General features: G+C 32.8%; 2 long non-coding RNA genes across 2 annotated transcripts; both read left to right on the forward strand.

Annotated features, from left to right (window-relative positions):
* The first annotated feature begins 1,456 nt into the window (after window positions 1-1,456).
* LOC123713416 lies at window positions 1,457-5,197 on the forward strand. Its single transcript, XR_006754187.1, has 4 exons — window positions 1,457-1,645; window positions 1,800-1,831; window positions 4,491-4,559; window positions 4,687-5,197. It is a non-coding gene; the product is annotated as an uncharacterized LOC123713416 (long non-coding RNA).
* A 5,426-nt stretch (window positions 5,198-10,623) lies between these two features.
* On the forward strand, window positions 10,624-13,144 carry LOC123713959. The gene is made up of 4 exons (XR_006754250.1): window positions 10,624-10,774; window positions 11,434-11,497; window positions 11,899-12,006; window positions 12,248-13,144. It is a non-coding gene; the product is annotated as an uncharacterized LOC123713959 (long non-coding RNA).
* The last annotated feature ends 457 nt before the right edge of the window (window positions 13,145-13,601 follow it).

A 13,601-nucleotide genomic window follows, 5' to 3' on the forward strand; every position in this document is an offset into this window, starting at 1 on the left:
GTCTCTTTTAAAGAGAAGTCACTCTGTTCCAATTCTACTTTTTCACTCACTGTTTAGCACTTAATACTAACGTGCACTAACACTTATTTACTAGTTCAAATGGTTTTGTCCTTTTCAGTCTTCTCACTAGGCCCGTGGTGTCAAGGAGTTGAATAGCCTTGACAAAAATATGGTGGAGCCTATGTTCGTGGGCCCCAGCAATTTTTCTTATTAATGTGGCTACGTCCTCTACATTAAGGTCCTGATGGAGGTCGTAATTGCGAATGTCTTGGGGAGAATATATTTCAGGATTTTTTTTTTTGTATTGATAACGTGGAATGCCTTCCGAGCAACCAGTACAATTTAGTGTAACGAAGATCCAACTCTTCGGCAAAGGTCGCGATAATATTATCTTCTAGTTTAGGAATATTGCATGTGTATAAGGGGTACAAAACCGGACCTAACACACTCACTTGAGACACGCCAGCTATTATTTCTTCTACTGATAACGTGGAATGCCTTCCGAGCAACCAGTACAATTTAGTTTAACGAAGATCCAACTCTTCGGCAAAGGTCGCGATAATATTATCTTCTAGTTTAGGAATATTGCATGTGTATAAGGGGTACAAAACCGGACCTAACACACTCACTTGAGACACGCTAGCTATTATTTCTTCTACTGATAACGTGGAATGCCTTCCGAGCAACCAGTACAATTTAGTGTAACGAAGATCCAACTCTTCGGCAAAGGTCGGGATAATATTATCTTCTAGTTTAGGAATATCGCATGTATATAAGGAGTACAGAACCGGACCTAACACATTCACTTGCGGCACGCCAGCTATTATTTCTTCTGGTTCTGTATTATATTAATCATCTTCTTGCCGTATACCATTTTCCGAAGCATTTTCACTGTGAAACAGTCTTTATTTAATCCTTTTTTAAGTAAAGAATCGTAAAATGTTTGGTATTTAATCACATTTTCGATAACAGTCGGGGGTGGAAGGGGTTCCTTTTTGGACTATTCTTTACTTACTTTATTATAAGTAACTTCTGTTTAGTTTTCTTTTCTTTCTGCTTTTTTTTCACACCCATTCCGTTTCTTTAACCAGTTCTTTTTCGTTTGTCTGAAACTGAATTGATTCAGCGGCTGCCCCGTCCCTTTGTATTAATGGCTAATCTAATTTTCGTTCGAGCTGAGCTATTCGTTCCTTTAGTTGATAGATAATAGTTTCCAGGTCTGAGCATCAGGCTCTTTCCTTTTTAAGTTCTCCCACTAGTAATTGCTTGTTTTGGGGTTTTCGATATGACATCAATATTTAAAATTAATAATAATTAAAATTAATAATAATTAAAATTATAAATATAAAACCTCGCCTTAATTCATTACACAATGACAAAATATAATAGGTCAACGATCCATAGTAACGCGACCGCGGCGCTGCATCAGCGCGTTGCACTTTTTCGATCACAACAATCAATACGTCACGTTTCTAACCGAAATGAGACAAACAAACTGGCTTTCAAACAAAAGTCCTGCTACCTGTTTGCTTTTGTCGGAATCCGAGTAGCAGTTTTCTAATGAATTGAAACATTTAATTTACAAAACTGAGATCTGAGCAACAGTTGGATTTATTAACTGCGTATTTGTAATAAGAGTCAATGAGTAAGTGGTTTTGTAGTCTCCATCCTTAACTTCCAGAGGCCAGTAATATAACTGTTTAATTCTGAATACAGTTATCGTGCGTACAACAAAAAACATATTTCACATTCGTCACTTATCAATTCCAATTATTTTCTAATAAGCGTTTGTCTTTAAGGTCTGCATTTGCATTACAACATCAAAGAACAGGTATGTACATAATATAAATATATAGTAAAATTGTGTTAAACGTATTTTAGATCGTAAATAACTTATGTCTGTAGTATTGTCTTTTGTTAACATAGCTTTTACACATTAAGAAAACGGTGACTTCAATCCGTTTAAAAAGTGTTTTCTTACTTATGTCTGTTTTCATGTTTTAATATAATTAAAATAGGTATAAGTAAAGTATTTATATCCAATACTAGCTGACCCGACGAACTTTGTACCGCTTACCGGTAACTGAATGTCCTGTTACTGATTAGTTGAACTTAATTAAATGATTTGGAACAACCAATACAAAATAAATATTATATGAATTACTATCAATGACAAGCAATACTTAACGTTACAATGTACTTTCCTTAGATTACACAGAATAAATTTCTAAACTCACGCATAAATATTTCACAACCAACATACACATCAATCCATTTTCATTACTGACATTATTCTACATTTTAAAATCTAAAATTCACCAATATCCAAATATTGTTGATATATCTCGTCGTGGACCTTTATGTAAATACATTCTTAAATTTGTGGAGAGTTTACCGTATCGACGAAGAAATTAATTGTTTGACAGTTGACGAAACCCATGAAGACTTTGTATTGGATATTTTGAAGTTAAACTTCCTTTGGCGCGTTAGAGAAAAATGATGAGAGTACATTTTTACGAAGCGCGCGCACACAGTCACAAAAATCTGACACCCTCACACCATCACAAAAAAACCACACCCTGAAGTCCTAATTAACATATCTTTAATTATGTAGAAATATTTTTTTTGTGATTTTAAAATGTAAATTTATACTAAAACTTTCAATGTAATAAATATCTTTTCTCTATTTTAGAGAAGATTTTTAAAGAAGTATAACTTCTAACGCGTAGGTATAAGTACAAACGCATGTTTTTTTTTCTTTTTAGATTTTTGTAAAAAAAAAAAATACTATTCGGAACGGAGACATATACAACAAATTTAAAATCATACAAATCGGCTACACAATTATTCTTAATCAATAGACATCTTGTAGTAAATTTACAAGTTAAACTGGACGTTAAATTTGTTAAAGTTAAATTGATCTGTAACAACTATCACATACACAACATTGACGTAGTTTTAGATTTTATCAACAGGTGGCGTTGCTATCAACTATATTCTGTTATTTCATCTTCAATTCTTTAAAAAACATATATGGTAAACAGCATACATTTATGGTCAGTGAAGTAATTATGTTTGATAAGATGTCATCAAAACGTGGTTTCATAGAAACGCGACAGACAGACTATTGTTGTATGGCATATGGTATAAATATAGTTTTCTTCAAGTAATTTTACAACTTATTTACCGGACTGAATAATATACAATAGATTAAATACTTTTTAACCAAATGAAATGAAATGATAAAGGTATTTACAGTCATAAATTAAAAGTATTATACAAAGTAATTGTTATCGTTCGATTAAACGTTTTAACGCATTTTCGAATAGTTTCATTATTATAGCAAAAAAAATTTATAACTATATACTATATATGAATACACTAAAATTATTGATGCTGTTATGTATACAGCACCGCTTCCGTATTCACAATAATACAAAAGATATTATGCATTTAAATGCGCCTGTTTTTAATTTATTAGCAACTTTCGGTTGGAGAAATACAAACAAGAAAATACGATTTTGGCAGGAGTTTTACCATGAGTTTCGTATCAGTATTTGCATATACTTTTTAAAAGGATTAATTCCTACAAAATTAAGTAAATAATCTATACCAAATTTAGGGTCGTATGTTCGTAGTTCGGCTGTGCCAATGGTTGTATATCTGTGTGCAAAAAAATGATAAAACAATTCTGATGCGTCCGGGTTTAATACCTACTAACCTAATTAAGTTCCTATCAGTGGTCAAATGGTCGTCTATCATTTTCTGAATACATTGTAACTTCAAATGAAATCCGACGTGTAATTTCGTATGTATTGTTAACTTTAAAAATCATGATGTGATTGTAGGAAAAATGTATCCTTATGTCAAACGCCATAAGGATACATCATAAACGTTTGAATTGTAAAAGCACTATGCACTGAATAAAACATTTGCTATCGTAACAAAAGTAATTCTGACATTATATGGTGGTTAAGTATTCTTAAACTTCCTAATTTTCCGCGCAATTTTCTTTATCTGTCCTCCTGATAATAACAAACACAACAAAAAAAGAATTAGCGAAATCGGTCCAGCCGTTCACGCGTGATGCCGTGGCCAAGAGAAATAGGGATTAATTTTTATATAAATAGACTATCATAAGTAATTGCTACCAAAGTTACTTAAGCTTTGATAATACTACTAAGTAATTCCAAGATCAAAGATAAAATACCAATCAACACTAGCAGAAGTTATTATTAGTTACAGATAGTTCTCATAGATAACTCACAAATTACACTCCGTATCTGTAATCTTTGCCTCATGTTAATATTAATAATATTGGTATTGGCGGTTACGGTCCTGCTTACCTGTTTAATATTGTTTATTTTTTACTTTCACCGAGGAGAAAAAGAGTTTAGGTTGGACCTGATTTACCTATATTTCATGTTCTTGTAACTGCCTATATAATGTAGTCTAGGTTTGTATTTATATCTATTAAATTATAATTCCAGGCCGATCAGGCTGGTTCTCTACACTGAGTGAGCTATACCCCACCTGGGGGAAATAAGACATTACGTAAAGTAAGTTATAAATTGGAATTCGATTCACGACTATTGCAATTTCAGCTGCAATCTTGTTTTCGCTTCCAAATAAGCCCCTGTGGGCATCGACAAGAACATTGACGAAAAACCTATATATGCCTTTTAGGAATTTCTCTCTCTTGAAGGACCCTCAGTCGAATGGATGCATAGATATACTTCATTAGATAACTAGTTCCACATAGTGGTGGTACGTGGTAAAAACTGGTTTAAAGAACGCTAAGTTGTGGATCGACGGAAGTCGGGTTTATACCGTATTTCGTATGGAATTTTGTGTTCTACCTCGACGTCTGATTATAAAACTCTCTGAACGAAAAAACTGATGAATCGGAACAATATCGATGAACACTCTGCACGATGTAAAATGACCCCTACATCTTCTCCCGCATTTCTACGCAACATGTCATATAAAATTAAAAAGGCTCTAATATCGTGTTTGAACTATTTATGAAAAACAATGTGTACCGAAATACGAACAATATATAATATAAAGATATACAGGCCTCGAATCGACACAATTTAAAAACAGCAAACTATTTTAATCGAGTGAAAGTAATAATGTATATTTTCAGATTTCTATTAAAAATAGAATCGCTATTTACAGTCTGCATTTGCAATGAAAAACCGATGAAATTGTACTGACGTATTGAAGCAAAGGATATATAAATTCTATTATAATTCAAAATAATGTAGTTTTATTTTTCTTAACTATTTTAGATAAGTATTAGGTACGCAACGCTTACACAAAGGTTGTGCGTTCGAATCTCGCCCTACAGTAATATATTTTTACATATATATGTGTAATTAATGGACTGAAGAAAACATCGTAAAAAATATCGACGGCGTCTGTCAGTTACAAAAGGCTGATTGCTGACTTGTCTATACGGAGTGCTTTTTCAGCCACTATATACAGTCAACATAAGGTATTTTTTTTTACAATTAACTTTAATTTACATTATGTTCGTGTGTCCGAGATACCGTACTGGCACTTATAACTACACTAGTTTTAGAAACATTAATGCAGAAATATTGCCGTCGGGAAATAAACGATGCTCACATACGCACAAAGTGAGTGGATTAACAAAAATCACTTCTAAAATTAAAAGTTTTCCTCTGTCCCTTTTATAGTTCCATTACTTTTCATACATCACAGATTCCATTCAACGCCAACATCAAAGCTAGATATCAGTGAGTGAGGTCGCGTTATCGCGCTACTAAAAATTTTATACGTCGTAAACTTAGTAGATTCATTTCACCACCATATTGGACCGAAATGGAATTGAAGTTTTCTCCTTTTTGTGGTTTAGATTACATTATAATATAAGGAAAGACTTGTAGGCTCTTAAATGCTTTCGTCTCAACAAATAGTAACGAGTAAGAAGAAGGAGAAGTGAGACCGATAAAAAGATGTAATATATGACACATTACATAAGGCCTCATAAAAAGATAATTACTATGTAATGCCTAAAGTTCGCAGGCGGAAATTTAAGTTGGCCCCTGGGAGTACCCATGACTCCAGAGGTGGTGCTTTCTTCGCTCATCGAAAAAGTATGGCAAAATAGCTGGGATATGCTGCCAGCATTAAAGGTACAAAGCCACAAGGACCACGCTTTTTAAATTTCTTTTAGTTTTCTATATATCAATTTTTAATAATAATTATTACTTACTGGTTAAGAATAATGAAATAAAATATAAAACTACTGATTAAAATTATAACTGGAAATGAATTACAAATATATTTCAAGCACAAATACGGCTATTTTTATGTCACGTCAGGTTTTCGCACCGGGAGTGGTAGTAGTTACCTATTTTTTTATGAGTAGCATAAAAGTCTGTGATATGGATAGCAAGCCATCTAGAAATGTCGTAAGGAAGCTATAACCGATCTTGTGGGTGGTTCGTGGCTATTAATTATGAACTGAAATGTTTTATACGAAAACCACATTAAAATAAGATGTGTTCAGTAGTGCTGTAGCAAATTGTCAGAACCATTCAGATCAAAATCATCTATTCTGCAGTGGTAAAAAAGGTTCCTTGGGGTATAAAAGAAAAGGACAGTTAATCGTCACCTTCATAAGACCTAAAGTTAAGAATTTTATTTCTATTATTGAATTGATTCGATCACCCCTTTCTTTTAAATTATAAACTTAATAATCTTATAAGTACAACGAGTTCATAAGTAAAAGCATAAATTAACATTAAACACTTAAAAACTGTTTCAATAAAGCTTTGAATTTGAAGATTTATCGATGAAAAACTTAAGCAATTAACTGGTTCACGGCGGAGATAAAAAGTATCTGCGCGTGATCGTGCCGGCTCTTTAGTAAGAATAATATCCAACCCTTCGGCGAGTTGTAATTAGTTTGAAATTCTTGAAAAATTATACACAGCCCGATGCTAAACTTGCTGGATTCGTATAGAGCTGTTCATACAACTCAAAAACGATTGCTGTGGTGTTCCTTGAGTATAAAACAATTTTAAAAATTTATTTATAGCTGCGGCAACAAGGCCACACATACTAAAAACCAAAAAGGAAAATAAAAATAAAAAATACAAAGAAAAAGAAAGGCATTAAGGTACGGACGGCGTGCATAAATAGTTAGATAATATTGCTTACAAAGATAAATATTACAAAAGGTTTACAAAAGAACACCTTAAATATTAATTAATGTAAAAAGAATCTAAAAAAGTGATAACAGAATGCCCTCCCTGTAATCGAATGAGTGATCCGAAAAAAAATCAAGATGGTTCGGGCCCTACAGCCGATTGCACATTCTGACGGTCCCTACGCCGTCTTGGTCGAAAATGCTTGTATCTGTTTGTCGAAAAGCCGCTACCGTATCAGCTTACATCAGGCGTCCCAATTAAGTATCAAGTATTTAAAAATTGCAAAAGAAAAAGTGCGGGAAACTTCGTTTATGGTAGACGTATTTTACTAGGCGTGAAAAAGTGTCATATAATCTGTAAGATTTTTAATTTTTGTAAATATAGTATGAACGAGCCACCCGATCTGAGTCGGTGGATGTTGGCCATGTTGTCCTTTAAAATTAAGAAGGCAATTTCTGTGACCGATTCTTGTTCAAATCTATGCAGTTTTCTAACCACCCTCTACATGGAAAACTGCATGAATTGAACAATATTATTCATACATCCCGTTACTGACAACACAAATCATTACCATGTCTCTTCCAACCATCTTCAACCATCTTTCGTAATTTTTTATCAATACACAGCCGCATTCATCGATCTCATCTTTACCCATATTTGACACAATTTAATTCATTAATTTTAGATCCGGATATAAGACAGGCGTCAATAAGCAAGTGCTCTGGAAGCAAAATTTGGATGGCAGGGATTATATCTTTACAGATGCCTCTAAAATCTCTGTTGATGATTGTGTTGGAGTTGTTCTAGTTCATTTGCAATATAGAATAATACAAAAGCTTAAACTTCCTCCTGGATCCTCCGAGTTTTTACTGGAGAATGTTTTGCTCTTTTAAAAGCTCCAGAACTAATTATTTTATTAAAATCTAAAACAACAATCATATTTTCAGATTCATAAAGTGCACTACAAAGACTGAAAAGTTTCCTTTCCAAATGAAAATTTGTTTTCCTATTATTTGCAAAATATGTGATAAGCTTTTGATATGTTCTCAAAGAAATTACACCATTTAATTAATGGATTAAAGGAAATGAGAAAGCCAATCAGCTTGCCAAAGAAGCTATAAAGGATGGAGACATAGTCCCATACATGAATTACTGTCACGATTTAGCTGCTCTTCCCAAAACCTATCCTTGGGAGTAATGTTTGTTTGAGAAGGAGTGAGTTTAAGGGCAAACTGAAAAGGCTGAAATTCAACGCAGGATTCCCAGTAAGCCATGGTCCTTTAAAGTTAAAAGTTATAAAATTGTCACTTATATCATTTCCATGCGTTTAGGACATATATGTACACCTAATCATTTTGCAAGGTTTCGCAGTTGATTGTGAGCGTAGAGAAGAGATATTGGCGACCTCGACCATAGTTACTTTTCTTGTTCCCAATATCACCGCACCTCCTTTCTGAATTCCTTACAATTACTACATGTTCTCTTTCCGACTAAAATCTCCTGGCTTTTCCCTTTTTTGTATTATAATCTTCTTTCATATACAATAATAATATTAAGATTATATGTTTATGTAAATATTTTGTTTTTAACTAGCTTATCTCTTTGTTTCCTTTTGATGTCTTTGTTTATTTTTTCTCGCGAGTAGTTTCTCTACCGTTTACTTAAAAATGGCATAAAGTTTGCCATAAAAAATACTAAATAAACTTTTAGTTTTGAATTGAGATTGGGGATGTTACAATTTCAATAAAATCAACAATAAGGATTTTAAATCTTTCTACTCAATGTATTAATGATGATGATGTTTCAAAGGGCAATCACGAAATTTCGCACCAATACAAGATGTATCCTGCAATGGATGTTACTCACTGTAACTAACGGTGCATTTTGGTGGGATTCACCACAAAGTCTTTTGAGATTTCTTGGTCCGTCTAAACGTCAGAAGTTTGCTGAAGTCACTTTACCACTACGGCAATAAAACTGTTAATTATGGGTAAGTAATACGTACTATGGCCCACCAATTAGCGTAAACCACAGTAAAAATCATTGGGTTATTTATTTAGTTTAGAAAATTCTTTTATAAATTATAAATTCTTTTGGAGTGTTTAAGAGTACCTAGTCACGAGCTGTGTGTAAGCATTGCATTTAATTTGGTTGTAAAAAGGTTTGAACTAAATGTGTCATATCTGTGTACTTTACGTTTTAACAACTCCATATAAATCCCAATTAGAGAGGACCATTATTGAAGTTCTTCAGTGGTTCCTATGTGCTGTAATTGGCTTTTGGACGCTGTTCGTGCACTACATAACTTTGTACCTGCCATATTGTTATTTATATACGTTTTACTTAACCTAACGTAATTAAGTTTAAAAATTTAATATTATTTATATTTATTCATATTTAATTATTATTATTACTACAATGTAGGTTAAGACGGATGCTGTATATTTGAATATTATTAATAGGTTATAATTTAAATACTTACAAAATATGATACGGATTAAATAATGGATAAATATGGTATACAGAAATTTCTGCTTCATAATATCGCATTACATCGGAAATTAAAAATGTCTTTCGTTAACTAATCGGGGAATAAATTGCGTAATGGAAATTCTTTAAATACCAAAACAGATAATTCACATCTCGAAAGCTCTTAAAAGGCAATCAAGAAAACATAATAAAATTATTCGTCTTCATATGTTGAAGAAATATTGCGACGGGAATTATCTTTATCGTCTTGCCATTATTTCTATAAAGAAGCTTTTCTTTAAAACTTGAACTGAGAATGTCAGCGGAACGGTTTTAGCGCTTTCAATTGTTCAAACACTTGTCTCGAGATTATTCCGAGCCATTCGTACTTCGGGCGATTTTAGGTTCTACAATGTATGAGATAAGAAGAATGATATTTATACGAAATGTTTCAAGAGAAATACATTACCTTCATGCTAGCTGATGGAAACATATTCATGGCAATACTGTGTGTTTAAGTAAGAACCGTGGTATAAGTATATGTTGCTTCGAGTTCCTAAATATAACCTAATCATTGTGTTAAACTAAATAAGATTTTAATATTTATTATAGTTTTTTACTGGTTACAACGTAAAATTTACGTAAAATAAATATTTTCAACTCTTTCTGGACTAGGTTGAAACAGTTTGCATTGGTTTTCCAATTGAATGTTGGGTCCTTCAGCTCAATATTTTAGATTTGAAAGCCATGTGTATACGTTTTGGACAAAGTTAGTTTAGTAATCAAATTGGTAAATAGAACAATCAATAAAAATAATAAAATAAAACTGGAACTCCGTTCGAAGTATTTCCCAAATTTATAAAAATATTTCGTCTACTATATACTGTATTTATATTGAACACGAAATGTATATAACGAACCCATAATTAATAACAGTAAAACCTCGATAAAAGAAAATATTAATATTTTAAAAGCCAATAAAATTTGTAAAACCCACGCACAGCAATAACAAAGGACTATTCTGCGGTAACTGATTAAATCTACAAGCGAACAATGGCGTTACATAATTGATTTTAGTTTTATTTCACGTTGAGATGTGGAGTGCTTTACTTGTTTTAACTGTGAGTACCGTGAACAATGAAATCTTGGCTTCACATTTTTATATTTAAACAGTCGCATATCTACGGGAGTATTACAAAACGTATTTGTATTTTTTATATATGAATCGAATTAATAATTATGACTTCCAGTTCCGGTACTGATAAAATATGGATTTCATAAATTTTCTTTATTAATATATAATTCTGCTATTTTGTAAGGAATATACTTTTCATTACTTTACCGATTAGACAATTTATTTCAATACGATCAAAGTAAAATATGGTGCTAGGAAGACACAATCATCAATATTATACAAGCCTACCTACCTTTTTTTATAGAAAAATATCCTGTTCTACTTACCTGATGTTAAGTGATACCGCCGCCTATGGATATTCAATGTCAGAGGGCTCGTGAGTGCGTTATTGGCCTTTTAATTGCTACACTCTTTTCTGGAAGGACCCTAAGTCGAAATGGTTCGAAATACTTCAGTGGGCAGCCGGTTCCATATAGTTGTGGTGCGCGACAAAAACTGCATTAAAAACCTTCAGCTGGGGAACGATAAAAGTCGAGGTGATATGGGTGGAAAACATTAACTAAAAGCCCCTTTATCACTTAGTTTTCGATAATTTAATAATAAAAACTACATAGACACCAATTACCAATAAATCTTTAATTTTAGCTATTCTGTGCTACTATACAGACAAAGTACTTAGATGATGATATGCTACTATTTTGGAGAAAAAGTGAGTACAGTTTTTTCTTTTCTGTTTATACGATAGAAAGTATAAGAATAAAATAATATTGTCTTTAGTTAACTTGGGAACATGACGTCACAGTAGGTTTTGTTAAAACTCAACAGAATATTGTAGATTCCAACATAGCGGATATGAGAATATGGGTCTTGTGTTGCTGTGAAACACGCGCGTCACGTAATAAATTTTGGTTTGAGGAGAATGTTTTGTTCTCATACTGTATATGGCAAAAAACATTGAAAAGAACATTACTAAGTAGCCTTACAGTACTAAGCCAATACACTAATGTGGAACATGCTTTTCCTTTCGGAAAATGAATTCTGCCAATGTAATGGGAAAACCTAGTAGCAAGTACAGAAGGAAGCCTCAATGTTATGACTTGTCTTCTTCAGATGGCTCAGTCAATTGCAAACCATTCACATCTTACTCTGTAGAATGCAATCGATGTGTCTGTGGAGCTGATCGCGTCGAGTACTGCACGAGAATGTCCTGTTTGAAAAGTGAGTCTATGCTTTCTATATTCAAGTAAATTAATAACTATAGTCTATGTTCAGAGTTTAGGCTGTGGTATATTTATTGATGGTGATTACTGAGAATTGACTATGAGATTAAATCGGTACTAATAGTTTTAGATTTTTATCGTTCAAGACGCAAAAAGGGTTGAAACGGTTTAGATTGAATAATCATGAAAGTTCTTGGTACAACCCTTATGAATTTACTTTTATTTCATCTCTTTTTCAGAGTCAAGACGTTTTGACGACTCGGATTATTCGGATTGAGTTTGAAGATTTTTGTATTAAAAGGATCTCATAATTTATTGAATATGAAAAAATATGCCGGTGATTTGGCTCGTCTATGCGATTGCAATTATTCTTTAATCGATTGAGTAGGTTTCAAAATATGAAAAACATACTTTTATTTTTATACCACCTTACCACCTCTACATAACAGAATAGCATAATAAAAGTAGATTTAGTTTTTTAAACTAAATTGTTATAATATTATGGGCTGACCACGACGTGAGAATGGTCAGACATAAACTGCCGATTGAAGAGAAAGAGATAATGTTATTTAATTTATATAATCCTATATTGATTTACGTTGATAATCCTTATAATGTTCAAACTCGAATTTATACCCTTAATTGAAGTTAATAAAAAGGGGTTAGCGATACTAACGATGTCTAAAATGTAGGAACATTGTTAATGGAGGATGAGCAACACAAAGGGGGTAGCAATTTGAGGATAAATCAAAGGATTCCGCCCAGGGCGGCCGCTTTGTCGGCGGGAAAAATTGAATTTTTTTTCTTTGCGAAAAATTTACGCCTAACTAACACTCAATGCACGACTTATACAGAATATAATACAGATATTCTATGAATGAACCTTAGTGGAAAAATTATCCGATAATTGGACACCTAATGTGAAGAAATATAAACTACACCCAAAATTAATAATATATAAATAATAAATTAATAAAAAGAAAAGTCAACCTCACAAAGTTATAACAATGGAACGCTTTATAATTCAAAAGCGTTCAATACACGGCAATCACCTTCCGTGTCTAGTTTTCCACTACCCTCAACCCAATATAGCATATGTTGTTGGCATTAATAAAATTGATCTATAGTAAAGTTTATCACTAACCTATTTGAGCCTAGCATAAGATTGCACCCAGGAGATCTATGCGTCAAATAGTTGACAAAATTGAGAAACTATTGGAAAGCAAAACACAATAGAAATTTCAACTCTGCGTCCACGGTATTATGGTCAACGTCAATTATTATATCAAATATTTTCAATGGTGCATTATTCACAAAGCCTGTTTGAGTTATTGTTGTAGTTTGGGTTGCAAAGTGTACTTTGGGATGTCATTAAATGGACAATGAAATACTGCAAGGCCGGAAATAAAGACTTAAATAGTATCGCTGAACTTTTCTTAAAAAACACTCGGCCGATGAAGCTTCCATACTGTTTTTTTATTTTTTCGAAAAATAAAAGAGTAATTTGGAGCTGTGTTGGCCCTAAGGTCGTGTTTCTAATCCCGGCTATGTATCAATAGATTCCCTCTATACGCGCAACACGTACTCCTACTG

Source organism: Pieris brassicae, chromosome 1, assembly GCF_905147105.1.
Source record: "Pieris brassicae chromosome 1, ilPieBrab1.1, whole genome shotgun sequence".
NCBI classification, from domain to species: Eukaryota; Metazoa; Arthropoda; class Insecta; order Lepidoptera; family Pieridae; genus Pieris; species Pieris brassicae.